Raw genomic sequence first — 24,713 nt, forward strand, 5'->3', positions numbered from 1 at the left:
CTCTCTCTCTGCCCCCCTCTGTCTATCCCCCCTCTCTGATTCCCCCGCCCGTCTCTGTCCCACTTTCTTGGTCCCAGCCCTCTCTATGTACCCCATCTCTCTGTCCCCTCACTCTCTCTGTCCCCCCTCTTTCTATCCCTCTCTCTCTGTCCCCCTCTCTGTCTCCCTTCTCTCTGTCCCCCACTCTCTGTCCCCCACTCTCTGACCCCTCTCTCATTATGTCCTCCCCTATTTCTCTCTCTCTCTCTCTCACCTTATCTCTCCGTTGCCCCCCCCCCCCAACCCCTCTCTCTCTCTCCCTGCTCCTTCACTCTCTCTCCACCTTCTCTCACCCTCGATCCACCTACCTCGGTCTCTCTTTCTCCTCACCTCCCTCTGTTTCTCTCTGACTAAATCTTTCTCCCTTCTGCCCCTCCCTCCCTCTCTGACGCAATCTGTCTCCCTGACGCGTCCCTCTCCCTCTGATCCAGAGTCTGGGAAGGGGGGTTGTGGTTGGTGCTGTGCCTGCATGTGGCTGGAGCGGTGGTTGTGAGATGATAGAGAGATGTGGGAGGTGAGAGGAGGGGGAAAATGGAGTAGAGTCGGAATTGCGGGAGGCAGACAGACGGCAGGAGAGAGAGTGTGTGGAGGGGAGGGGGAGAGGAAAGAGTGGAGGCAGGTGGAGAGATTAGGGGAGAGGAAATGGGGAGGCCAGGTTGGAGTGGGAGGGACAGAGGGAGTTAAACCCAGCTCCTGAGCTCAGGGTGCGGTGCCCTCCACTTCCCTGAGGACCAGGACCTGGGGCTGAGTCTGTCTCTCTCCAGCTCAGCTTCTCCAACACAAAGACACACAACAACATCGGTCACTCTGCTGCTCGGCACGCTTTAATCAACATTTTTATTGGTTACAAACGGAAGTGATGGATACAGTCAGTGGGATGCTGCCTTTTCTCACTGGCCCCTGAGTTGTGAGAAACATTGAAATGTTTCCCTGTAACCCCGCTGTGGGATAAGGATGGACAAACCAGCGCTACCCCCAGTCTGTGACCATGGCGACAGGCTGCTCCATCGCTGAAACACTGAACTGAAATGAGAAAATCCCAGATGGATTGATTAATGAGGGAATTTGATGGATGGATGGATTTGGATGAAGGGATATTTGAGCACATTCTTCAGCTGCTGCCTGAACTTCGTCTGGGTCACGGCATAAATCGCGGTGTTTGTGCAGCAACTGAGGAGCTGCAGCATGAAGCCCAATTCCTGCACAAAGTAATGGAGATACAGAGGAGAAACCACAATATCAATCATCCGGTACCATATAGAAAACAGCATTAACGTTGACCATAACAGGATGAAATTGGCCGAGATGACAAACAGTAAAATGATGGATTTTTTTCGGTTTCTCATTTCAGTGTCAGACTGAGCGTCCCCATTGGTGTGAGCGCGGAGTCTCCTGCGGGCTCTGCTGGTCACTACAATGTGTCTGACGGTGAGAACATTGAGCAGCAGAATCAGGAGAAATGGGACACACGGGGTTAGAATGTGGTGGAGGGACTCGATTGTGACCCAGACAATGGAGTATAGACCAGCGTCTGTTACATCACAAAACCAGGGGTCGTTCCACAGCGAATACTGAGCCGTGAGCATAAAATACCAGGAAATGTTCTTTAAACAGCTCAGCACAGTCACTGCTCCCAGAACCACAGCCGCCGTCTTCTCACTGCAATATTTACTTTTCAGCTTCTGGCAACAAATGGCCACAAACCGATCAAAGGTGAAAGTGACGGTGAACCAGACAGAGCAGTCAGTGGCTGCATAAAGCAGGACGGCGTGGATATTACACACAGGGACGGAGTTCCTCAGGAAATAAAACTGTTCCCGATAAACAATGGGAATGTGCCTCAGAATCAGGTCGAGGATAATGACCAGGAGATCCGCCGCTGCCATGGCCCCCAGGTAACGTCTGACACATGGAGACAATCCACAATCTTTATAAAGCAGGACGTAGATGGTCACTACGTTAACTGTGAGGAAGGAAAACAAACCCATTATCCATCAGCCTGGAGGCAAAGGGACCCGTTTGATCGGGGACCCAGTGAGATTTCCAAATGTGTCCCTGTATTCGGGGATTTATTCAAATAATTGAAGCTGGAATAACAAATGGGAAGGTCGGAATTACTGACAAAAATGTGACTTAAACCAATAAACCCTCCCTCCCCAAACACACAGAGACACATCCGTCAGGACAGATGGTTTCTAGAACATTCTCACACACTCGAGAGCAGACACAGGTCACTCCTTCCCAGTTCCTAATACGGAGGGTGGGAACGTTGCTGTCCTGAAGGAATCTCTCCCAGTTTCCTGAAGACAAACGGAGTTTGGGAATTCCTGTATTTTGGTCTAAATTGTGGTTGATCCTGTGTCGTGAAGAAATGTAAACGCAGGGAAAACGTATTCCCCCCTTTAACTGCCTGAGGGGCCTTCGGAACAGTGTCTCCTTCTCCCTGGAACGGGATCTCTTCCCTTGGGATCTTATCGTTTGTTCAATTCACTGACGTCCGGCCGTTCACAAACAATGTCAGGGACAGAACGTTCCGGGGAGTGTCAGGTATAGAATGTTGGGAACACAACGTACCGGGGAATGTCAGTTATAGAATGTCAGGGACAGAACGTTCCGGGGGATGACAGTTATAGAATGTCGGGGACAGAACGTTCCGGGGAATGTCAATTATAGAATGTCAGGGACAGAACGTTCCGGGGGATGACAGTCATAGAATGTCGGGGACAGAACGTTCCGGGAAATGTCAGTTATAGAATGTCAGGGACAGAACGTTCCGGGGAATGTCAGTTATAGAATGTCGGGGACAGAACGTTCCGGGGAATGTCAGTTATAGAATGTCAGGGACAGAACGTTCCGGGGGATGACAGTTATAGAATGTCGGGGACAGAACGTTCCGGGGAATGTCGGTTATAGAATGTCGGGGACAGAACGTTCCGGGGAATGTCGGTTATAGAATGTCGGGGACAGAACGTTCCGGGGAATGTCGGTTATAGAATCTCGGGGATAGAACGTTCCGGGGAATGTCAGTTATAGAATGTCGGGGACAGAACGTTCCGGGGGATGTCAGTTATAGAATGTCAGGGACAGAACGTTCCGGGGAATGTCAGTTATAGAATGTCGGGGACAGAACGTTCCGGGGAATGTCAGTTATAGAATGTCAGGGACAGAATGTTCCGGGGAATGTCGGTTATAGAATGTCGGGGATAGAAAGTTCCGGGGAATGGCAGTTATAGAATGTCGGGGACAGAACGTTCCGGGGGATGTCAGTTATTGAATGTCGGGGACAGAACGTTCCGGGGAATGTTAGTTATAGAATGTCGGGGACAGAACGTTCCGGGGGATGTCAGTTACAGAATGTTGGGGACAGAACATTCCGGGAACCCGTTGACCTGTCCATCACCTTTCCCCCTATCCACCCCACCAACATGATGTACTGTACCTGGACCCACTGTAACATTAATGAGGTGAGAGACGGAGGGTCCAATCACAGGAATGGGAACTAAAGGCATTGCCAGATCAGCTGAAATGGTTAGATATACCGCATTCTCAATCCACCTCACAGAACCAGCCCAGACACCCTCAACCCAGAGGAGATATCTGTTCACCGTGGAACACTGTGCAGACCAGGCCAGTGTCCTGCTCAGTACAACCCAGCAATCTGTCCAGATTCATCCATTGCACTGGTCAATACAACGCAGCAAGCTGTCCAGAGTGGAACACTGCGCAGATCAGATCAGAGCATTGGTCTATAAACCTAGACCATATATCTGTTCAGGGCAGTGAGCTGTGCAGATCACAGCAGTGCATTATCTATAAAACTCAACCAGATAGTCTGACCAGCACAGCGACCTGCGCAGTGATCACCCGTGAATTAATCTATAAGCCAGGAGCAGTTACCCTCCCAGCATGTAGGACTGTGTACCCCACCCCAGTGCATTGATCTGTAACCCAGGAGCAGTTACCCTCCCAGCATGTAGGACTGTGTACCCCACCCCAGTACATTGATCTGTAACCAGGAGCAGTTACCCTCCCAGCATGTAGGACTGTGTACCCCACCCCAGTACATTGATCTGTAACCAGGAGCAGTTACCCTCCCAGCATGTAGGGCTGTGTACACCACCCCAGTACATTGATCTGTAACCCAGGAGCAGTTACCCTCCCAGCATGTAGGACTGTGTACCCCACACCAGTACATTGATCTGTAACCCAGGAGCAGTTACCATCCCAGCATGTAGGGCTGTGTACACCAAACCAGGGCATTGATCTGTAACCAGGAGCAGTTAGCCTCCCAGCATGTAGGACTGTGTACCCCACCCCAGTACATTGATCTGTAACCAGGAGCAGTTACCCTCCCAGCATGTAGGACTGTGTACCCCACCCCAGTACATTGATCTGTAACCAGGAGCAGTTACCCTCCCAGCATGTAGGGCTGTGTACACCACCCCAGGGCATTGATCTGTAACCCAGGAGCAGTTACCCTCCCAACATGTAAAGCTGTGTACATCGCTCCAGTGCATTGCTCAGTAACACTGTGATAAATCACTGCCCAGCGTGGGGAAACTTGCAGCCCATGCTGAAAGTGACGGGATGGGTAGCTCCCATCCATTTCCAGCTCCATCTCTCCATCGTGCCCTGACAAGGGGGTGTTATGGGTGTGAACATCACTGCCAGAGAGAGATGGCGGGCAAATCACTTTAAATATCACCACATGCGATGCGTTTGGGGTATAGACAGAGAGGGGGAGACTGAGAGACATTGTCATGGAAGGATGTGTTCCCAGGTTTCAGAATGCTGAAGTGTAGACACTTCGATAACGTCCTGTGACATAAGCCTGTCTTCCCAGGAAAGATGGGAAAAAAGGATATTGGTGTGAGGTCAGATGAGCATTTGTTCTGCATCTTTGTAACTGGAATTAGTTTCAACCGAATCTATGACTCATTGGGCAGATTCTAACAATAATTTCTCTTTGTTTGATTTTCCTTGAATGTGACAGAGGGATTGTCCGCACGAGGCTGAGCTAGTTTCCTGGTGCTATCGTATCGGACTCACCTCATTTACTAACCACCCCACCCCATGGTGTCCCTCTCATTCAATATCAGCCCAATTCTCCCACCCATCATGGCTGCAGTAACCCACCATCGCCCGGATGCCCCTGGATATTCCCTGATCCCTGGCATTGGTGCCATCCTTAAAAGGCCAATGGGCACATGTTTGACCTTTCTCCGTTTGGAGTTGCCCTGCACAGTTTACTCCGAGCATGGCAGATATGAGGCAATTACACCACGGTTTGTCGACAGGGACACGGAGTCCCTGGTGGAGGGCCTAGTACAGAGGGGGCCATTCTCTTCCTTGAGTGGGGGGCACACCACCAGACCCACCGAGCATGGTCTGAGCTCCCCACCCAGCTCAGTGCACTATCTGCGGTCTGAGGAAATGTCCAGCAATGCATCAATAACCTTCTCTCCTCTATCAGGAAAAGGGTCACCGTATTCTCTCTGCTCCCTCACACTCACTTTATATCTGTTATGCCACCATACCTCGAACGAGGTTCCTGCTCCACCACTCTCACCTTCTCTCTCTCTCTGTCTCCATCCACTTTACCCCCTGCATAGATACAACACTGTGGACTGACTCCCTCCGCACACCCCACCATACCTCCCCCAACCCCCACCTACACCAGCACTAACAGCAGGGCCTCCCACTCCCTCCCTCCCTTCCTCCATTCCAAGGGAAACAGCCTGGATAGCACAGGAAGGGCCAAGCCTGGCGGTGGAGTGCCTGATATCCATTCCCTCACCCCCCCTCCCCCCGCCATGTGGGGAGGACCCTGGTAGGAGCCGGAGAGGAGAGGGATGCCTCGTGTGCAGATTCTAAAACATCCACGTCCCACCGACCGACTAAGGAGCAATGTTCAGTGAAGGGCAATTCTCACTTTAAATCCACTGGTAGCTCCGTTTCCCCCCGGCACAACTGAGAAGCCGTGGCCCTGATGCCATCTCCCTTTTGTGTCAAGCTGGTACAAATGGTATCCCCACGGTCTCGGTGGGCAGGAGGGTGGGCTCGCAACACATCATCACCACCACCTCCCAGGAAGGGAGCACCGAGGCTCCCTCCTACACCTCCCCCTGTAAACAGCTCAGAAACTGAAACTAATCTGTGATAGTTACTGCTCTCCCCTGACATCTTGTCCTGACATCTTCAACAATCTGTGCTCATATACACGCAGCGCTCTCTGGTCCTGCAGCTCCATTGTAATGGCACAGCCTGTTTTAAACTGTCTTTCATTGTCTTTCCTCCCAAAGTGCATCACCTACACTGCTCTGCACTGATCCCCATATGCCATAAACCTGAACACTACACCAACGTGTGATTGTCCTGTTAGAGTTCCACACTGTCCTCCATAGACTTCAGAGTTCTTCCAGGTTCGGTGCCATCTACAAACATTGAGATTGTCATAGCGTCACAGTCCCCATGTAACAACTGAAATCCTGCCCCACATACACGTGTGTGAGCAAGTGAAATACTGATATATTCCTATGGACATAGTCGAATAATGACATGCTGTCAATGGAGCAACAAAGATCCTGACACACACCTGACGGAGCAAATGAAATATTGACAAACCACAGAGAAAAGAAATCCGGATAGGTCCCACTTATCGATATTCATCAGGGTATAATGTGATGAAGTTGAAAGTTTGTACTATACCTTCAGGAGAGAGGGAATGCTGTTCTGAACTGAGAGCTTACAAGCTCCTGTGATACGAGAGGATGGCAGACCCAGACACAGTATATTGCTATAGAGTTGGAGTCGGGTAATAAGCACTTAAGAGAAAGGGGGTCTCAGAGTTGTGAATAGTTGATGTAAAATGTTCAATTTCAGAGTGAAAAAAATAAATTGATGTTTTTATTTAAACAGTAGAATTTGGCAGACCTGTCCCTCATATTTTAACAGATTACAAAGCAAATTGAGCATTTTTTTATGTTTAGTTTAAATTACCAGATGAGCTCAATGTTGTGTCCAAACAATTGCTGTGTGTGTATCTGTGTGTCTCTGGGTGGGACAGGTCTGGCAGCCTCTGTGGTTTAGATTAGATTAGATTACTTACAGTGTGGAAACAGGCCCTTCGGCCCAACAAGTCCACACCGACCCGCCGAAGCGCAACCCACCCATACCCCTACATTTACCCCTTATTACCTGACACTAAGGGCAATTTAGCATGGCCAATTCACCTGACCTGCACATCTTTGGACTGTGGGAGGAAACCGGAGCACCCGGAGGAAACCCACGCAGACACGGGGAGAACGTGCAAACTCCACAGGCAGTCGCCTGAGGCGGGAATTGAACCCGGGTCTCTGGCGCTGTGAGGCAGCAGTGCTAACCACTGTGCCACCGTGCTTAAAGTAATGCAATGTCACCCTCTGCAGGCCTCCCCACGCCACTGCACAGGCATTGGCAGAGGGTGAAAACCAACAGGGATTCATTCAGAGAGAGGGAGGGAGAGGGCAGCTGCTCACAGCACCATCCAAACTGATATCTTATCCATGTACTGATCTAAATGTCCTTTAAACGTTGTAACTGTCCCTGCTTTCACCACTTCCTCTGGAAGTTCATTCCACACACATGCCAGCTTCTGTCTAAAATATTTACCTCTCGTGACTTTTGTAAATCTTTTTCCTCGCACCTTAAAATATCCCTCAGTTTTGAATCCCCAACTCTAGGGAAACGACATCAGCCCTTCAGCTTATCTGTACCCCTCATTATTTTATAAACCTCTGTAAAGTTACCCCTTAGTCTCATACTCTCCAGTGAAACGAGTCCCAGCCGACCCAGCCTCTCCTTAAAGCTCACTCCCTCCTTTCCCAGCAACATCCAGATTAATCTGTTCTCAACCCTCTCCAGCTTAATAATATCAAGGTCAGCAATATCAAAGTGAACAGTCAAGGTGTTTTCTAAGGGTACGGGAAGTCCAAAACTAGAGGGCATAGGCTTAAGTTGAGAGGGGAAACATTAAAGAGTGACCTAAGGGGCAGTTTTTTCACCCAGAGGGTGGTGTGCCTATGGAATGAGTGGGCAGGGTGACCAGACTGGACACAGTATTCCAGAAGAGGTCTCACCAATATCCTGTACAGCCACAACATGACATCCCAATTCTGATACTCAAAGGTCTGACCAATGAAGACAAGTGTGTTAAACACCTTCTTAACCACACTATCTGTATGAGATGCAAATTTTAAAGAATTAAACCTGACAGCTAGGTCTCTGTTCTCCAACACTGCCAAATACCCTAATTTTAATTGTATAGGTCCTGCTCTTGTTTGATTTACCAAATTCAATACCTCGCATTAATCCAAACTACACTCCATCTGCCACCCCTCAGCCCAGTGAGTGATATTACTGCCACCTCCCCCTCCCATTTCAATTTTAAAATGCCCATCCCTCTCCAGGAAGCCTGCACACTCCGGCCTTGATTTTCACAAAGACCCTGAGCTTGGTTTGCCTTGTGTGGTTAGGGCGAGGAAGGAGAGATTGAAGACACAGTCAGTGGGGAGGTGAGGCTGGGCAGTAATTAGCGGCCTGGTGTCATTTCATTTAGGAAGAGGGCAGTCGCACGTTAGAGGTGGGTAAGAGTGATCGGTGTGTTGTGACCAGAAGTAAAGCTCTTCCTTCGTCTCTGGTGTTCAGTAATAAATATCTATTTGAGACCCTTCATTGGGCAGATTGTGTCAGCAGGATTTCTTTTTCTCATATTGCAGACTACAGATAATAGCAATTAAAGATGTTTATAGTTAATTTCTATAGCACAGCACGTACACTCAATATCCTACAGTTGAGACAAATATCTTGCATTTGTTTAACAATACAAAGTGTTGTTTGTAATTCAGTAATGGTAACCTGATTATAATAAATCCACACCAAGCTGAAAGCGGGCACTAAAATATGAACCAAAATCTGGGTATGGTAGTGTAGTGGGTAGTGTCCCTGTCTCTGAGCCAGAGCTCTGGATTTAATTCCAATTCCTGAAATTGTGTGGTAGTGTTCCGAGGTCTGGAATAGAAGGCCTGGATTCAAGTCCTGCCTGTTGCAGAGGTATGTCCCAGCATGTCTAAACAGACTGATGAACAAACCACAGAGGAGAATACTGTTACAACTTTATGGGTATTGCAGAGTGATGCTAGTATGCCAATCTCATTGCACAAAGGTCTAGGTGTAAAGCCCACAGAAGTGCCTCATGATACATCTGAACAAACTGAATAAAATGGACTTAGAATTGTGACTTGATGGAGAAGGAAGAGGTGTCAGTATTGAATTTTAGAATTTAGGCCCAGGATAACTGAAAGTACAGCCATTCGTGTTGATTGGGGCCATATTTCACAACAGTAACGGTTCGTAAAATCAGAATGGTCATGGATAGGGTGAGTAGTCAGGGTTTTTCCCAGGTTAGGGGCGTCTAAAACTAGAGGGCATTGGTTGACAGTGAAAGGGGAACATTTTTGAAGAGGCCTAAGGGGCACCTTTTCACGCAGAGGTTGGTGTGTGTATGGAATGAGCTGCCAGAGGAAGTGGTGGAGGCTGGTACAAATACAGCATGTAAAAGGCATCTGGATGCTGACAGACCTGCCGAGCTTTTCCAGAAATTTCTGCATTTCTTTAAAAATGCATGCATTTTAACACAGGAATTCTGAATAAATTAAATATTTCATTTTTTAATGACGCGGGGCCATGTAAACATATTTCAAATCGGCCGAGACCATTTTCTGCGAAGGGTATGGCTCTGTGTATGACAGCAGCAATGATGCAACAACATGGAACAGGGAATGTGATGGAGACATAGTTTGGGCAATGTACAAGGAGACCTCACATGGTCCAGTTTGGGAGAGGATGACATTATTGTGTGACTCAGCTCAGAGAGGGAGAAAATGTAATCTGTCTGAGAAGGAACGGCCTATTACCCTCTCTCTCCTTCATTGTTCCTCATCACAGCAATGTGTGCGAGCTAAAAAGAACTCGACAGTCATCGTTACCATTCTTATTGCAATAGAATCCCTGCAGTGCTGAACCAAGCCCTTTGGCCCAACAAATCCATACCAAGCTTCCCAACACATTCCTCAATAGTTACCCCAGACTAATGCACCTAACCTAGAAACCCTTGAAAACTACAGACAATTTAGCATGATCAATCCATCTAACCTACACAGTTTGAGCTGTGGTAGGGAACTGGATCACCGATTAGAAGCTCACACAGACAAGGGGAGAATGTGCAAACTTCACACAGTCATCCAAGGTTGGAATCGAACCCAATCCCCTGGTGCTGTGAGGCAGCAGTGCTTACCACCAAGCTACCCTTTGGGTGCTCCCTGACCAGCATCCATTGGAATCTACTCACTGCCGAAAGCAAATGGAATTCAGCCAAATCCAACTCTCCCAGGATGGAATCCAATTGCTAGCAGCTGTGTGAGTACAATATCTTCAGAAGCAGAATGATGTTTTGGAAAATCTTGCAATTTTTCCTTTTGTCATGAGTTACAATAATATCTGGTCAAAGTGTGTGTGTCAGTGTTTTTAGAAAAGGAAATATTGATTATATATTTTCAACACCCAAACATCCATCTTTCCATCATAGTTTGAGTAACATTGCTCTGGATCATAAACGTGCTATTTGAGTAGATTACAGAAACTAGCCTGACTTGTTCCTAAAACTGACCCTGACCCAGTCTGAGACCGATATGATCGGCATGACACCAACCTGGTTACATTTAACATCTGTTGGGAGCAGTGCAGGAGTGGGACGAGAAAAGCAAACAGTGACCCAAAAAGCCGGGGAACTATAGACCGGTGAGTCTGATGTCAGTGGTGGGTAAGTTGTTGGAGGGGATTCTGAGGGATAGAATTTACATACATTTGGGAAGGCAAGGGCTAATCGGAGTACACAGCGTAGCTTTCTGCATGGGAAATCATGTCTCATTAATTTGGTTAAGAGGTAACAAAGAAGATTGATGAAGGCAGTTTGGGTGGCATTGTCTATATGGACCTCAGCAAGTTGTTCATTTAAAGAACAAAGAGCAAAGAAAATTTACAGCCCAGGAACAGGCCCTTCAGCCCTCCAAGCCTGAGCCGATCCAAATGTACTGTCTCTGTCGGACAATTCCTAAGGATCTGTATCCCTCTGCTCACTACTTACTCATGCATCTGTCCAGATGCATCTTAAATGAATCGACCGTGCCTGCCTCTACCACCTCTGCTGGCAACGCGTTCCAAATGCCCACCACCCTCTGTGTGAAGTGCTTACCGCGTGTATCCCCCTTAAACATTCCACCTCTCACTTTGAAAGCACGACCTCTCGTGACTGAATCCTTCAACCTGGGAAACAGCTTGTCTCTATCCACCCTGGCTATACACTTCATGATTTTGTAAACCTCAATCAGGTCCCCCCTCAATCTCCTTTTTCTAGTGAAAATAAGCCTAGCCTACTCAATCTGTCTTCATAGCTAGTATTTCATTCTGATTGGTAGACAAATGAGTAAGATTCGGTCATTTGGGACACAGAAGAAGCGAGTTACAATTGGCTTGAAGGAAGAGGGATATTTTTCAGACTGGAGGCTTGTGAGCAGCAGTGTGCTGTAAGAATCCGTACTGAGTTCACTGCATTTCATCATTTATGAAAAGGATTTAGTTGTGAATATTGAGGACAGAGTAAGTTTGCAGATTATATCAGAATGGTGGTTTAGTAGATTATCTCAGAGTACAACGATACCATAAATAGATGGGACAAAATGCAAGGAGTGACAGATGAAGTTTAATTTAGATGAATACGAGGTTTTGCATTTTGGGAAGGCAAATCAGGGCAGACATTATATACTTCATGGTCAGGTCCTGGGGCATGTTGTGAAACAAAGGGGCATAGGGCTGCAGGTGCATTGTTCCTTGAAAGTGGAGTCGCAGGTAGACAGAGTGGTGCTGAACACATTTGGCACATTTGCCTTAATCAGTCAGAGCATTGAGTAGAGGAGTTGTGGTGGCATGTTGCATCTGTACAGGATGTTGGTGAGGCCACTTTAAGAATACTGTGTACAACTCGGTTTTCTGCAGAAATGACTTACACATGTGTTCCAGGACTGGAGGTTTGACTGCAGGGAGAGGCTGATTCCGTTGAGGTGTTTCCCCCCGGAGTGTCAGAGGTTGAGGGGTAACATTACAGATGTTTATCAAACCAGCAGGGGCATGGATATTCTGAACAGCCATGTTCTGCTCCCCAGGATAGGGGAGTCCAGAATAAGAGGGCATAGGTTGAAGGCGAGGGGGATTGATTTAGAAGAGACCTGAAGATAAATGTTTCACACAGAGAGTGGTGTGTGTACAGAAAGTGCTGTTAGGGGAAGTGCTGAAGGCGGTTACAATCGCACATTTAAAAAGTATCTGAAAGAGGAGGGATATTGGCCAAATGCTGGCAAATGGGACTGGATCAGATTTGATATCTGATCGGAGTGAACAGATTGGACTAACGGGTCTGTTTCCGTTCTGCATGACTCTCTTATTCTATAAGAGGGATGATGAAAAATTCTGAAAGGACCTTTCAAGTCGGAAATCTCTTCACTGGAAGTTTATCGTGCCTCTATGTTCACATTGATTGAAAGATGCGTTAGGTAAATATTTGGTAGAGAAGTGAATAACAGATAATTGGATATAGACAAAAAAGTAGGCCCTAACCTGATCAGCCACAATTTTACTGCCTGGTGGAGAAGGCTCAAAATGTCTAATGACCCTCTCCTGCTCCTCAGTCCCATGTTCCCGTGTTCCATTAAGCCCCTCAAACCTGCTGGACAGGAACATTTGGAGGCCACTTACTCCTATAACCTGGTGCACAGAAACAGAGGAGACCATTTGGCCCTTGAAGACTGCCCCACATGTTTCGAGGTGATTTGGGAAATATAATTGGAAAATCCAGGCACGGGTATGAAAGAGGCCCCTCATCTCTCTTTACAGAGCTTCCCCTCTCTGCAACTTGTGCTTCATTTTTGGTCATGTTGTAGACCCAGATTCACTGTGAATACAGCCCCCATACCTCACTCAGCGCTGGCTCACAAAATCCTCTGGTCTCCCTGTATGCAATATTCAAAACCATAACATTCAGGAAAATAACACCCACTAACTTTCCAATAACAGAATGGGCGAAGATCAGATACAGGGGCAGGTCGTTCACTCCCCAAGCCTGCCTTGCCCTTCACTAAGATCATGCCTGATCTGCTCTTGGTCTCAAATCCTCTTCCATAGCCAATTCTTCACAGCCCTCACCTCTCTGACAGGTCAATATCCAGTACCTCCTCTTCAAATACTTTCAGTCATCTAACTCCCCGAACACTCTTGAGACGAGAAATCCTGGCATTCAATCCCATCTGTTTGAAGAAAACACTTGCTGCGCCTATACCATAGCCTATTGATATGAACAAAAGAGGTTGAGACAAGGGTTCAGGTAAAAAAATGACTGGCCCTGATATCAAGGCAATAGTTGCCTTCTGTTGACATCAAGGAGCTTAACAAAACTGGACTTAATGGGAATCAGAGTAAACTCTCCAGTGTTTGGAGTCAAACATGGCACAAAGGAAGATGTTCATCATCTCAGTCCTGGGTCACCTCTGTGGGAGATCCTCAGGGTAGGTTCCACTTCACAAACAGCTTCAGCTGCTTCATCAGTGTCTCCCCGCCCCCACCCTCCCCACCATAAGATCAGAAGTGGGGATGGTCACTGAAGATTCCACAATGTTCAGAACATTTTGTTGCCCGTCAGCTTCTGAACTGGCCTGTGTCCATGAGCAGCAAGACCCAGACTCCATTGAGACTTGTGTTGTTAACGTGTCTTTCACATTCGTGTAACAGCACTGCCTGACACTGCACATTGCCACAGTGAAATAGAGTTCATTCAGCAACTCACGCTGGTTTCACAGGAATATGAGGAAGCCATTCAGCCCATTGACATTATTGGAGAAGAACAGGGACAGCCCATTCAGAGCCTCCAGCCTATTACCCAGGAAGAGAAGGAGTCTAGTGTGATGGACCACACAAGAGCCCCTCGACAATATTTGAAGGCGGTAGCGTAGATTCTAATGTTTTCTTATTTTAAAGGGAATGTAAAGGGTCTGTTCCAGATGCAATGTGAATGGTCAAACTACTCGCTGTGAAGCTAGACACTATTTATTTAAACATGAAAGATAAAATGAAAGCAAAGAAAGAGGAAATTAGAATAACTTAATTCTATTGGACAAGTTAACAGAATAATTGATCGTGGAGCTATTAGTAATGAACTGGCCCGATACACGAAAATCCCATAAACACAGCCCTTGGCAAAACTGAGTATTCAGTCACAGATTGCCACAAACTCAAAGATCCTAATCTGTGAGAGCTGGCCACATCCATTCAGGCTGCACTAAAATAAACACAAGTCCTCCCTCGCTGTTTACTCAGTGGTCTTAACTAATCAGCTTGTTAATGATCATTCAATCTCTCTCTTCAAAGAAACCAGGACAAAATAATTCTTAAAGCTGCAGCATCATCACACTTGTCAGTACATCGACCTATTGAACAGGAACCAGGGCTAACCAGTCAGGCCCTTGGCCCTGTCCAATTGAACAAGGAAGAAGTCATTCAGTCCCTTGAGTCAATTACACAGAAACAGAACGAGGCCATTCAGCCCCTTGAGTTAGTTACACATGAACAAGAGGAGGCCTTTCAGCCCGTTGAGCCACTTATACAGGAACAGTAGGAGGCTGTTCAGTCAGTTGAGCCACTTATACAGGAACAGTAGGAGGCCATTCCCACCTCAATGCACTTACACAGCGGCAGAATGAGTTAATTGATGCTGATCCTGATGAATGGCTTATGCCCGAAACGTCGATTGTCCTGCTGTGCTTTTCCAGCAATTGATGCTCTACTCTGATCTCCAGCATGGGCATCCCTCATTGTCTCCTAATAGATGCTCCAACATGATGTACAGTTGGAGCAGAGGCTGCACAGACAGGCTGCTCCATGTTGTTCCTCCTGGCTCCATTGCTCATGACACACACGTGGGACTTTAACATGGTTTTCTCGCCATGAGGAGTGTGGAGGGAAGCCATATGTCTTGTGTGAAGTCTCAAGAAGTCACCTTTCATTTCCGAGAAGACAGCCTGCTGTTCTTTATGCAGGACGGAAGCTGGTGGGAATGGCTACCTGTTTCAGATGGAAGGTATTGTGGCTGCTGTTGGGGATTGTGAGCAACCTGACGTTCAGTTCGGGCTCACACGCCGACTGCACAATAACATGGGGAGAGTTAGTAAAAGCATGTAGACTATTAGGAAAGTCACATTAGACTGATGAATGGACTCACTAAGTTCAAATAATGCTGATATTATTCATGTTGATCTTGTCTAGTGCATGTCCAGTTCCGTGTAACTTGTGTGCCTTACTCTGTCCAAGTCTATGTCCACCCTATGATCTGTCTGGCCATGCTTACGATGACCTGTATCCACTGCTCATAAATAAAGTGTTTCCCTGTACTGAGGTACACGTGGCAATAAATCAAACCAATCAATCCTGGGTAAAGCATGGATTTTATCACCCTATCAATGTCTCATTTGCAAATAAGTGATCGCTGCCACTCCTCGTGTTTCAGCGTCACCATTTCTTCATCCCTTACATCTCTACAGGTTAAACACTTAGCTTCTTCACTCTATCCTCATGTTACCATCACCCGTGTCTGTGGTAAGGAGATCATTCCTTACAAAGGAGATCAAATCTGTAGAGATTGCCCCAAATGCTCTCTCAGCATGGCTCTAAAACTGCAGGAAGATGGCTTTACTTATGTTCTCGAATCATCATAAAATGAAGGACAGCATACCATTGACTGTACCCATTACCTACACAGGGTTTGATTCGGAGCAGTCAGCATAGATTTGTGAGTGGGAGATCATGCTTCCCAAATTTGTTCGAGTTCTTTGATGAAGTGACCAGGAAGGTTGATGAGGACAGAGGGGTAGATATAGTCTCTTTGGATTTCAGTAAGGCCTTTGATAAGGTCTCACACGGCAGGCTGCTCTGGAAGTTTCCATCACGTGGAATGCTGGGGTAACTAGCCAATTGGATACACAGTTGGTTTGATGGTAGAAAGCAGAGGGTTTAGTGGAAGGATGCTTGTCAGACTGGAGGCTGGGTCCATTGTTGTTTGTTATCTATGAATTGGTTGTGAATGTACAAGTTATGATTAGTAAGTTTGCAGATGACACTAAAGTAAGTGGGAGCATGATCAGTGAAGACGTTTATCAGAAATTGCAGCAGGACCTCACTCAGGTGGGGAAGTGGGCTGAGAAATGGCAAATGGAATTTAATATAGATGCGTGATGTCTTACATTTTGGGAACTCAAAGCAAGGGAGGAGTTTCATGGTGAATGGAAGGATCTTCAAGGGTGTAGTGGGCAGAGAGACCTTGGGGTTCAGGTGCACGGTTCTCTGAGAGTGGAGCCACAGGTAGACAGGGCAGTGAAGAAGGCATTTGGCACATTGGCCTTCATCAGGCATGACATGCAGTACCGAAGTTGGGAATTTATGTTGCAGTTACACAGGACTTTGGTAAGGCCGCACTTGGAGTATTGTGTTCAGTTTTGTCACCTTGGTATAGGGAGGACGCTATTAAATTAGAAAGAGTGCAGATTAAATTTTCAAGGATGTTACCAGAACCCAATCGTCTGAGTTATAGGGAGAGGTTGGACAAGCTCGGACCTTTTCTTTAGCATGTAGGAGACTGAGGGAGTCCTTATAGAGCTGTATAAGATCACGATGGCAGGGTTAATGCTCTCAGTCTTTTTCCAAGGTTTAGAGAATCGAGAACGAGAGACGATCAGTTTAAGGTTAAAGGGGAAGGACTAAAAGAGAATCTGAGGGACCCCTTATTTACATAAATGGCTGGTGTACGGATGAGCTGCCAGCAGATGTGGTTGGGGGGTACATTAACAACATTTCAAACGCATTTGGATAAATATGTGAATAGGAATGGACTGGAAGGATATGGGCCAACTGCAGGGAATTGGGGTTAGCGTGGATGGACATTTACAAGGTGGAGTCGAACCCTTCTGTTAATTAAAACCAAACACCCAGAAAAGCTCGCCTCACCTCGTAATCTGTTAAAATATGAGTGACACAGATCTCCTACATTCCACGACTTATACAAAAATAACAAGTTAGTTTCTTAACTTTAATAGTGAACACTAAACAACAACTGTTCACAAATACAAGCCCCTTTTTTCTTAGCTACTTACTATCTGACTCCGACTCTGTAAAGATATGCTGTTCCAACAGCCCACATATTAAACATTACAATCTCAAGACCACACAGTCTCTATCTTCCCCGCTGTCTTCACTCTTCCAGCTGCTGATCTCCCTGGGTCATTTTTTATTGCAAATCGGTTTGACATGAACATGTATCCTTGAAAGAGAGTTTTTGAGATGGCCAGTTAGCACTCCTGCTCTATAGCAGTAACTGTGCTGTTGGATGGCAGTGGCTCTCCCTCTAGTGTTCAAATGCTGGGTATATATACTACACATGATACAGCAATTCTCATAATTTGATTGCTTTCCAGGTGTCTAAACAATAATATTCAAATTCTGTTGGCTTCTGGTATCCTGACCATTATTTAAACACTTTGGTTGTATTTGAATTGTTGTCAAAACAGCAAACAAAACTCAGGTATCCATTTCACAGCTAACTGTGACATATGGAACAATCTGACATTTAGCTGGCATCTGTGCTGTACTTTCTATTCAACAAAACCCGTTCTGTCTTAAAGTGAGCTGACATGCTTTCTGCTTCATAAGACCTCCCTCCTTCAGAAAAAAAAACATCAGAATGAAAGGATGGCTTCGTTTCTTTTCTTCTAATTCTTAATCCCATTATTATGAAATACAAAAGTATTAATCTCAGTTATATCAATCATATTAATCTTATACACCTATATAAACTGGAATAAGTCAAATCTTATCTAAACTTTTTCCTTTAAATCCACGATAACACATCTGCTATCTCATTTTAGGACCCACAGCATGTACATTTTGTAAGTTTAAAGTCGGTGTGATAAGACTCCAATGAAATGCTCTCATATTCTGGTCTTTAAATATTCCAAAAAACGCGAGAGGTTTGTCGTTGTCCACAACCATCTCCGACAATTTATTTGTCACATAAACATTAAAATATTGTCAGGTCAGTGCGAAACTTAATCATCCTTTTTCAATAATGGAGAATGTTGTATTTTTCTTTCTGGTGGATATTGCGTTTTTTCGACAAGTAGCCAATTAGCCATTCAATTCCATCATCATCTTACTGTATCAATACAACTCCAACCCCTATATCCCTAGAAGCAAATAGAATTTTGAAAGGGTTTCAAAATATTTGGTGTAGCTAAAACTGGTGCGGTGATTAATCCTGCTTTAAAATTCTCAAATGCCTCCTGGCATTGTTCTGTCCACCACAATTATGTTTCCTTCTTTACTAAGTCCATCAGTGGTGCCAATACGCTGCTGAAGTTTGGAACAAACTTCCGATTGAATCCACTCAGTTCCAAAAATCCTCTTTCATCGAGGATGGTCGTGGAAATTCCTCAAAGCCTTTGTCTTTGTGTTCCATGGGGGTCAACCTTCCATGTCCAATGTAATGTCTCACGAACGTCACCTCTGCCTTCGCGAATTCAGTTTTCTTTAAGTTTATTACAAAGTTTGCTTCTTGTAAACGTTCAACATGCTCTGGCATCTGCAACACGTGAGCTTTCAATCACTTGCTAAAAATCACTACATCATACAGATAAACTACAAAATTTGTCCATCTGACCATAACTCTGTTGCTGAGTCCCTAAACCTGGCATTGAAGGGGATTCCTATCACTGGTGACAATACTAATACGTCATCCCCACAGGAAATCGTCAAAATTTCAGAGTTTTTATCTGCCACGTGCTTCATTCTATACTGTGCCCTTCAGGTGTTGTTTAGCTAACTCACCTACTCTATCTAATCTCTCCCTCACCTCACATATATAAGGTGTGTGATTAATTATATTCAATTAATTCCAAAGGACCTCTGACTTCAAATATTAACTCAAAGGAAGTAAACTGAGTAGATTTATTTGGGGCAAATAATTTTTGTCTAATGGCAAACAATTTAATGAGACACCTTCATTCCAATCATTCCAGTAATCCTGATAGTATGCTGTTAATATGGTCTTCAGCGCCTGATGCTAACTTTCCAAGGGTGCCTGGGATTCAAGATGGGACACTCTTGATTTGAAGTGCTGTATGCCTAAGCTATCCATGACTTCCTTAAACTATCCATGACTTCCTTCAACAGCTGAGCGGTAAAATGAGACCTTGGTCTGACTGAATCTCTCTGCGGAGCCCACAGTGAGTGAAGAAAGCTACCAACTCCTCCACCTCCCTTTTTACCTTAACACTCCATAATAGTTAAAAATCACACAACACCAGGTTATAGTGCAACAGTTTTAATTGGAAGCATACTAGCTTTCGGAATGACGCTCCTTCATCAGGAAATTGCACAATCGCCTGATGAAGGAGCGTCGCTCCGAAAGCTAGTGTTCTTCCAATTAAAACTGTTGTACTATAACCTGGTGTTGTGTGATTTTTAACTTTGTACACCCCAGTCCAACACCGGCATCTACGAATCATGACTCCATAATAGAATTGCCTCTGGGAATCTGGTAGACACATCCATTATGGATAGCAAATATTGGTTTCCACTTTTATTTTAGATAGGGGAGCTACACAATTAATCATAACCCACGTGAAATGTTCTTCGAATGCAGGAATTGGTAACAAAGGTGCAGGCTTTAGTACTGTCTGTGACTTCCCTACCATTTAGAATGTTTGACATGTACATCAAAAAATAACCACGTCGGTGTGCATTCCAGGCCACTAGAAATGCCTCTGTACCTTAGCCTGGGTCTTCTGTACACCTAGATGACCCCCTGCAGTTAGTTTATGTGCTACCCGTAACACTTTACGCTGTTCCGAAAACAATGTGGTGCACTTCGGCCCATTTCCCTTCTGCACTAACCTATCGGGGTCTCCATTTTAATTTTAGCATTCTATCTTTAAGTTAATAACGTTCGACAATATATTTTGATTCCTTTTTTGTGTGTGTGCATGTGTATGTGTGTGTATATATATATATATATATCTGTTGTAAGTCCATTAGCCTTTCAGGACTAAACACCCCTGCCTGATCCTCTGCCTGTTCAGGTTTTTTTTCTGCACCTTGACATCAAGCAGGGTGTCAGTTCACTGAGCATCATCTCCTTTGGCTTTTTATTTTGGTTTTCCTTCCTGCTCTAACTTATGACAGTGGAATTGCAGATTAGATTACAGATTACATTACAGTGTGGAAACAGGCGCTTCGGCCCAACAAGTCCACACCGACCCGCCGAAGCGCAACCCACCCATACCCCTACATTTACCCCTTACCTAACATTAGGGACAATTTAGCATGGCCAATTCACCTGACCGGCACATCTTTGGACTGTGGGAGGAAACCGGAGCACCCGGAGGAAACCCACGCAGACACGGGGAGAATGTGCAAACTCCACACAGACAGTTGCCTGAGGTGGGAATTGAACCCGGGTCTCTGGCACTGTGAGGCAGCAGTGCTAACCACTGTGCCACCGTGCCGCCCACAATCTTGTTACTATACAGTCTGGAAAAATCCTGGGTATTTTTCTTTTAACTCCCCAATTCCCTTGTTTTCCTTTTGTCTTCTCCAACACAAGGGGTGCCACGCCCAACTTGGATCCTGTTAAATCGTTCACAAGAACAAACTGTATTCCTGGAAATGACACTCTGTTACTCACTGTCACAGTTACTTCCCCAACCTTGATTTGGCATTTCAACCTGATGTTACACAAGGGAATGCTTAATTTCTAATCCCATTTCACAAATTGTCACGATCTTGATTAGTACGTCAGAAAGAGTGAAAATACTTTCATCTCTCACTATTAGAGGCCGAGAGAAAGTGAGGGCTGCAGATGCTAGAGATGAGAGTTGAAAAGTGTGGGGTTGGAAAAGCATAGCCAACCAGGCAGCATCCGAGGGGCAGAAGAGTTGATTTTTCAGGCATAAATCCTTCTCAGGAAAGTGGGGGATGGCGTAACGGAGGGGGAAGGGGACCGAGAAATAAATAGGAGGGTGGGGGTGGAGCTGGGTGTAAGATAGCTTGGAAGGCGATAGGTAGATGCAGGTGGGGTGTGATGGTGATAGGTCGGACAGGAGGGTGATAGGACACCTATCAGTGGTAGGACAGCTGGAACCCTCAAACTAGAACCATCATCAACGTTGACTTCACCAAATTCCAAATCTCCCCTCCACCAACCTCTCCCAGATCCAACCGTTCAACCAAGCACTGCCCTCTTGAACCGCCTGAACTGGCCAGCTTGCTTCCCACCTACCGACTCCATCCTCCTAACCGACATATCATTATTACTCACACCTACATCTTCTTATCGCCTTCCCAGTGACCCTTCCACAGGCCAGCTACTACCCTCGTATTTATCTTTCAGCCCCATTGCCCCCCCACCACATTCCTGACGATGGGTTTCTGCCTGATATTCGATTGTTCTGCTTTTCGGATGCTGCCAGCTCTGTTGTGCTTTTCCGGAGCCTTACTTCTCAACTATTAGAGACTGAGCAGATCCCATATCTCACAAAATTATAACTTCTTGTCCTTCTCCCCCTGATCTTTCTGTTCGCTTTGTAATGTGTGAACTTCCCTTCTCCCAATTTCTATCCCTCATAGCATGAAAATTCTCCCGGAAGCTAAATTTCATCTCATGCACCAATGCATATTTACCTGCCATTTCTGCCGCGCTTCTCACTTCTTGAACTTTCTGTTCGTGCACATGAAATCTTACCATCACTGGAAGTGAGTCTTTAAACTTTTCCAGCAGAATAATCTCCCTTCGAGCCTCACAGGTCATATCTATTTTTAAGTCGAACACCCATCTATCAAAATGACTGTAGTTAGTTCTTTCAAACTTAACATAAGTCGGACCAAGTTGCGTCTCAATTTTTATGAACTTCTGTCTATGTGCTTCTGGCACCATTTCATAGCCAATCAAAATAGCCAATTTGACATTTGCATAATCTCTTGACCCCCCCCATCTGACAGTGCTGCACATGCCTCACCAGCTGTGCCCACCAGCTTAGTCTGAACTAGCATTACCCGCAAGTTCACTGGACACGTAATCTGCCGAGTTATTTTTTCAAATGAAATAAAAAAGGTTTTGACATTTTTCTCACCGAAATATGGCAAAGTACTAACGTAGTTGTATACATCCCGATGTTCTCCCTTCATCTCCATCCTGTTAATTTGACTTTCTTGTCTAATTCACAACTTCTAAATCTCAAATTCTCTCTCTCTTTCTTTTTCCTCTCCTTCTCTTTTTTCTAACTCTGTTTCCATCTCTTTCTTTATCTTCTAACTTCAGTTGCCATATTTGCAATTTAAGTTTTTTCTAACTCTGCTGCACTGGTTTGTTTCTCTGATACATCAATGTGCTTGACCAACTACATTATAATTTCAGCTTTCCTTCTGTCCCTGGTTAAACCCAATTCCAACCTATTTGCTAATTCTAATAAATGTCCTGCTTCTGTCTTTCTCAACTTTCTTGGCAAATTTGGGAACCTCTTTAGTAATGTTAAGAGCCATTTCCCTCAGTTTTAATTTAAACAACCACCAGTAAACAAAATTAAACAGATTTTCCGACCGGTTTTATTTGAAGAACTAGGTCACTAATTGCAACGTGTTGGAATTTGCTGGGACATTTTGTACCCGAAATCTGTTCAAATCTACCCAAGTCCCTTACGGCAGGGGCCTGAACTGTGAAGACATCTATGTCGAGCACTTCTGTTAATTAAAACCACAAACCCAAAAAAGCTCACCTCACCTCGTAATCTGTTAATAGATGAGTGACAAGGACTCCCAAAATCCACTAATAAAAGAAAAATAACAGTTTGCATGTATGCAAGTTAGCTTGCTGTGCTTGAAGGTTGGTTTTCTGACGATTCGACACTATGACTAATTAACATCATCAGTGAGAGTCTCTGCTGAAGCGCTGGTGGTATGTCGCGCCTCTCTATTTATAGGTCTTGGGTTCTTAAGATGGGTGATGTCATTTCCAGTTCTTTTGTTTTACAAGAGAAGGTAGATAGGATCTAAATTGATGTGTGTATTGACGGACTTCTGGTCAGAATGCCATTTCTCTAAGAACGTCCTTGCATGTCTTAGTATGTGCGTGCGTTGTCCCAATCAAAGTGGTGCCCTTCTTTGTCTGTATGTATGGAACATAGTGATAATGGGTCATGTCTTTTGGTGGCCAGTTGGTGTTCATGTATCCTGGTAACACGACAACAGGACAGTTTCAATGGCAGAAAAATGATTTTATACTCACTGTTTAATTAATGTGTTGTGCAGATATGTAACATTTTTCATATGTGCACAACACATTCTAAATGAACAACGGAGACACAGTTAACTGCAAGTGATGCATATGATGTATAAAATTTATAAAACATTAAAGCATCATTTGATTCTCATCTGAAATGATATGTTCCGCTTCTCTCAACGTTCCCTCCTTTTCTGGAAATCTCCACTCCAATCTCTCATTCTTACCAGGATGTGTATTATAAATTCTTCCTTCTGGTGTCCCAGCTTATTTCAGTTAATCCCCTTTCAACCAGAATTCAATATATTGGCCTGTTGGGTACTTTCCAAAGCTAGTGTCTGTCACATTATTGGAGAGAAAAGTTCTGGCATCAGACCCAGCATTTGAACATATTGCTCTGTTGTACATGCACTGTACATAGGACCACAGCACACAGGAATTGCCAAAACATTGGGGGATGTTCATCTCCTTCTTTCGATGATCTAGTTTTCTCATATTTCACATTTCATCATCTATGTTGTCTCGCTCTTTCTCTCTTTGTATCTAGTTAAGAAATTTACCAATTATTCTTTGCATCCCTTCTCTCAAAGCTCCTTCTTTAGGTTTATATCTATTACTCTCTTCTTGATGTAATGTGATTATAATTGAGCAATGTAACTAAAAAGACATCTGGAAGGAGCTGGTCACAGTCAATTGGAAGGGGAACTGAGCAGGGCAGACCACGTAACAGCAAAAGCTGGAATTTCTGGGGATATTTCGGAGGATATCAGAAATTCTCCCAAAGGAGATGAGACATACTCATGGCAGGACAAGGCAGCCATGAGTGATAAGGCATCAAACCAAAAGAGGAAACATACAATGTGGTGAAGATGATTGGGAATCCAGAGAATTCATTGGTTCTGAAACTACATCAGGCTGACATCACTGACACTGCAGAGCTCTTAATCATGCTCAGGGAGAGAAACAGAGGGAAATGCATTCACTTTAAACACAGAAGATGGTATTACGAAGGAAAAAGATTCAGATGAATTAAACAATTGAATTAAAATCAGTTAATTGGTTTTGCAGAATGTGTCAGATTGAAGGCATGACCCGGGGAGAGACCCTCAGCAGAATGAGAGTATGAAAATGGAAGTATTTCCACATCAGAAACCAGAGTAGGTCAGTGAGTACAGGGCTGATGGGTGAATGGGTCTCGATGTGAACGAAGGGA

This window comes from Chiloscyllium plagiosum, unplaced genomic scaffold, assembly GCF_037043375.1.
Source record: "Chiloscyllium plagiosum isolate Xiang-an unplaced genomic scaffold, Cpla_swu_hap1 HiC_scaffold_39, whole genome shotgun sequence".
Classification (NCBI taxonomy): Eukaryota; Metazoa; Chordata; class Chondrichthyes; order Orectolobiformes; family Hemiscylliidae; genus Chiloscyllium; species Chiloscyllium plagiosum.